This window comes from Gavialis gangeticus, unplaced genomic scaffold, assembly GCF_001723915.1.
Source record: "Gavialis gangeticus isolate Ggan-Ray unplaced genomic scaffold, GavGan_comp1, whole genome shotgun sequence".
Classification (NCBI taxonomy): Eukaryota; Metazoa; Chordata; order Crocodylia; family Gavialidae; genus Gavialis; species Gavialis gangeticus.
In genome coordinates, this window is record NW_017729012.1 from 8,125,779 (window position 1) to 8,131,056 (window position 5,278).

At 50.6% G+C, this 5,278-nt stretch overlaps 1 protein-coding gene across 1 annotated transcript in view; it reads right to left on the reverse strand.

Moving 5' to 3' along the window:
* The window catches only part of YPEL2 (yippee like 2), a 38,330-nt gene extending 33,312 nt beyond the window's left edge, over positions 1–5,018 (reverse strand). Inside the window, exon 1 of the mRNA XM_019511138.1 lies at positions 4,940–5,018. The gene's annotated coding sequence lies outside the window, so the exon portion shown is untranslated. The remainder of the gene's footprint in view (positions 1–4,939) is intronic.
* Between the last annotated feature and the right edge of the window lie 260 nt (positions 5,019–5,278).

The following is a 5,278-nucleotide window of genomic DNA, read 5'->3' on the forward strand; positions in this document are numbered from 1 at the left end:
GTGTCACACCCACACAGTTTTCTACAATTATTTATGGTGATCACATTCTGAGGCTAAAGCTACTGATAGTGCCCTGTAAAACAGCACCAATCAGGCAGGGAGGTATAGTACTCTCATTGTAAAATTTGGGTGTTAGGACAGTGACCATAGAGCCTTCTACCTGAACACTTCACAGGCATCAACTAATGTTCAGTGCATGCCTGGGAGACAGTGCTACTTTCATTTGACATGTAGGGAAACTGAGGCACAGAGCACTAAGTGCCTTACTCAAGGTCAGGCAGGGAGTTTGCAACAGACCACATTATGGCAATGGTTTCTTCTAGCCTTATAAATCTGAGCCCAAAAGCTGAACCCACCTCCCTCATGGCCCAGCAAGTGCCCTATTCAGAAGCCTGCCTTTTCCTGCGTCACTGTGCTCTAGAAAGAAATGCAGTCCTCAGGTTGCATTTTGATGCTGCCATTGTACTGAAGCAAAGGAGTTAAACTCCCCTCCCACAACTTAATCTAAGAACAAAGGACCTGACAAGATGGAGAGAAGTCAGCACACCAGACAGGCCTACAGTCTCTTGCCTCCTTTGGGCCAGACCTTGCTGCCTTAGTCACACAAGGGCTGCAAGATGCATCCTTTTATCCAAAGATTCTCGTCTCCAAGGAGCTGGCTGGCAGTAGCATCCTCGCAATGCAGATGAGTCTGTGCTACTGGTAACACACAGCAGGAAAGCATTATTGTTGAGCGAGGCCCACCTTTGCTTCGCAGCTCCTTTTCATCGCAGCTGAGCACAGAATTCAATAGCCGGTTGAGACAGACACCAGTGCGGGCTGTCAGACTGCAGGAGAAAACTGCACAAGCTAAAAAGGAGCAGGAGCAGGGATTTGAAACAAATCAGCACTTGATTTTGCTCCTACCAGCAAAGCCCACTTGGGCTGCAAATAAACACTGAATTGCAAGCCAAACTAATTTCACAAACGGCTCCATTTTCCCGGCACATTTAAGAAAAACTCTCCCCGACAGCCTGAGAAGTGTGATACCAGGCCCTAATGGGAACTGGTTAAATATACACAATGGGCTGCAGTGAGATAATGGCAGCAGCATAAATGAGCAGTAATAAGATGCAATTCCTTATTCCTCACGCATCTTCCTGCCAAAGCAAATCGCATGTTCAAGCTGTCATTGGAAAACGGGAGGGACAGGACAAGACAAACTACGATACATATCAGTCAGGATCAGAGGGGACAAAGGGCCCACCCCAGGATCTGGCTACCTACCTGTATCATGACTTGGAACAAGGGATAAGCGGTTCTTCCTTTGTGCATTTCTACTGTGTTCCTCTCTACTGCTCCATTGCCTAAATCCTGCCCCTGCAGTCAGATGCCACGTAAGGCAGACAGGGCCCATTCTTCTTGTCTAGCCTGGGTCTTCACTGTTTAATCCCATGAGTTTTTTAATTTCCCAGTTTGAGGGAAGGATTCCTCCCCATCACACCTTTTTACCTGTTCGCTTTGCTGCCCCCACAGCACAACTGTCATAGACTCATAGATTTCTAGAGTCAGATGCGACCTGGTAGATCATTAGGTCCAACCCCCTGCTCCAGGCAGCAAAGAGCGCTGAGGTTAAGTAACCCCAGCCAGATGCCTGCCTAATCTCTTCTTGAACATCTCCAAGGTAGGGGGAAAGCACCACCTCCCTTGGAAGCCCATTCCATATTTTGGCAACCCTTACCTTGAAGAATTTCTTCCTTACGTCCAATCTAAATCTGTTCTCCTTCAGTTTGTGGCTATTATTTCTGGTAACCCTAAGAGGCGCCCTGGTAAACAGAGTGTCCCCTATTCCCTGCTGACCCCCCCGGATGAGTTTGTAGGCAGCCACAAGATTGCCTTTCAGCCTTCTCTTGTCATGGGAGATGTTACAACTTCACTCGTAATGCCCGCCCCAAAAACGTCTCCTTTCCTGGATAAACCTTGGAGACAGGGAGAAGCTCAACTGACAGATCTCTCTGCGTTTCACAGAAATGCATTCCATGGAATAGCCAGCCTTTTCCTTGGGTATTTGCTTGCAATTTGGGTATTTCCTTGGGCATCTGCTCCATGCCTTGTGCGTACGTGCAAGCTAGCAGTCCAGATGTTCAGGTGGAAGAAACACGCTGGAGTTTTAGGTATGGAACCTAGTCATCAAGCTGTACACTTTCTATGATGAAACTGCATTTGAGCTGGTACACTCAGTTGCTGCCCTGCCAATCCATATCGTTGCTTCCTTCTGGATATACCCACTGGCTCATACGTTACTGCCAAGGTATGTGAACTGACTCGCACCTTGTCTTCTTTTGGTTTCTGATCCAAATGTGAGCATTTGGGAGTTCCTGGGATTTTCAGACTTTTTCCCTCCCTGTAAGTGGTTATTAACCCCATCTTCACGGTGCTGGATATAGTCTCTTGGTCTTTACGTACAGATTGACTGAACCCATCACCTACATCTATTTTATCTAAATCCTCAAGTATACTGTTGAGCCATGCAGGGCCTGTGCTTCTCATGACAAAGTCAATAGCAATGCAAACCAGGAGAAGTGAGAACATTTTATCTGACAGAGGTCTGCATCCCATTCACTCAAGTCTGCATTTAATTGTAGCAGTGCAAGCTGCACCTGGATATCAAGTGCTGGTGATGTTAATTATTTTTGTTCTCGGACCATAACACCTCAAGATGCTCAATTATCTACCTATTAAAAGGACCACCTTCTCAATTTGGGTGTGTGAAAATTAGCAGGAGTATCAAGTAACATCTTAGAGGCATTATAGGAGAGCAATCTGTTTATCTAGGTGATGGTCTATAGGTTGTACCTTTAGTAAAGTCAAGTCTCATTCCCCAGCGCTTCACATTCTGGTGATGTACGACGAAAAGAAAATTAGTTTGCTTAACTCAAAAGCAATTCTTCATATTAAGGAGCTGCTGAGATACCAACGTAAGCCAACAGTACGTATACGCTGCAACTTCTGTAAAATCCTTTATCTGAGGCTCATTAATAGATTAAGGCTTGCAAATACCCCTATGACATAGGTAACAGTTATTATCTCCATTATGTACAGCTGATGAAAACTGCTCTGAAGGGCAAATGCAAACCTGGCTGGCTTTGGCTTCTTCAGTGATGTGCATTTGGTTTGACAGGAATAGCTTGCACTTAAAGAAATCATTACCATCACAGCAAAGAAAACCAAAAAACCTCACACACTCATGAGTCAGCAGAACATCCCACCTCTGCTTCTCCAAGTGCCGATAACCCCAGATGGCATACTGCATAAAATGGGATCGCTGCCAAGGAGTGTGGACCAGGCAGAAGAGAAAATTGGAAGGCAGATGCCTGGGTTTCATATCCATATCTGCTCCGGACTGCAAGGCATTAAGCAAACCATGGCTCTGTCACTAGTTTAACCATGAGTAAAATAGGGATAATAGTTATTTACCTACATCACAGGGATGCAGCAACGAGACTTAATTCATGTTTGTTAAGTGCCACCCGACTGTCAGGTGGAAGATGTAGGAGAAATAAGCATCATTAATTGTTATTTCCTGCAAACACAAAAGTGGCACAGCCAGTCAGATGACAGGTGGACTTTCTGGGAGGAAGTCACTCCCAGTTGCTGAAAAAGAGACCCATATCCAGCACCAGCAGGCAACCAGCCTAACTCTCAGGCTAGACTGGCTGTGGGCACATAAAGCAGAGGGATTCAAAACCAGAAAGTATGAGCTATGCTACAAGTGCGGAGCAAGCAAGACGCTGCCGAGGAAAGGCTTGCTTGTCCCGCTGGAGTTGCCAACGTGGGCCTACAACCGGGACATATGCTCCACTCAGACTGACAGGTCTGTGTGTTCACCAGGAAACTTCTCTTTACCGTCAACCATGAAATAGGCTACCAAGTTTCCTCCTTGTAAAAGGAAGGGCGGCAGACGGCCAAAGGGTGTAAAAGTCTGTGCATTCCCACCAATTTCAGAGGCATCCCCGATTTAAAACCACAGCTGAGGGTCTGGCCCCTCAAACCCCAAGGAAACCTAATGCCAAAGAAGCCAGTCTCGCTGCCCATGGCTCAGAGGGAAGACCGCTCTTACCTGGAGCCTTTAAAAGCACAGGACCTATTTAATTTTTTATTTTTCCTTCCCCCCCATAGCTGCAAAACAACAAAAAGAGCAGGAACGCACCCAAAGGGCCAGTACACAGGGCTTCAAAGGGGAAGAAAGGAGCATGAAGCAAAGGACATCTGGACAGTGCCTCTTTCCCCCCCTCACTGAAACCGCAGAGGCCAGAACACCTCGCTGCAAACACACTTTTCAGCTCGGGTTCGACAGCGCAGCTGCTGGGTACTGCGCGGACAGGCTGGAGAGGACTGCCGTGCTCCTCGCCATTGGGACGGAGGGAATGGCAGGGACACGGGGAGGATCGGACCAGGCCGGCAGGACAGCCTGCAACTTCCTCCAAGACGCGAGGGAGCCAGGGAGCTGTGTCCCCGTCCCCCCCACTCCGACGCGCGCTGTCAAAAAACCAAAACACCCAGGCAAGGCACCGTCAGCAACGCGACCAGGAGGGGTCCTGGGGGAGGAGCACGCGGACGCCTCAAGTGCTGGGGCTCGTGATTTTTTTTTACTATTTCCCCCTATTAAAAAAAGAAAAAAAAAAAAAGAGGATCTTTTCCTCACACTCCCCGCCCCGGGTGAGGACAGGGGTTTTGGAGGAATGAGGCACACCCCAGCGGGCCCGTGCTGGGGAGGGGGAGAAGGGGCTTGGTCCCCCCCAGGGCGCTGAGGCCCGGCCGTGTTGGTAAACAGCGCGGTCACATGGCCCGAGGCTCCGCCCGGCGCAGCCCCCGCGGAGCCCCGTGAGGGAGCCGGGAGCCGCGGCCTCCTCCACCCCCCACCACTGCGCTCCGCCGCCCGGCGCGGGACTACACTTACTTGCCCCGAGCCCGGGCGCGGCAGACGGAGCGCGGCCGCGCGTGAGGCGGAGCTCCTCGTCGCCCGGCAGCTCTGCAGCGCCTCCGCCCCCCCGGGGCCTGCCGCCTGGTCTTATACCGCCTCAGCCTACCCTGCTGGCGCTGACTGCCACGGGCCAGCGCCTATCCGCGGCCGCAGAGCCCCAGCAACACGCCGCCGGTTGGCCAGCTTCAGCCGCAGCCCATTTCCCCGACGGCCAATCGCGTCGGGGTAGGCGGCGCGGGGCCCCACCCCACCTCCCAGCCGGGGGTAGGTTGCGGGGCGCAGACAACAGCTGGGTGGCGGACAGCCAATGAGCAC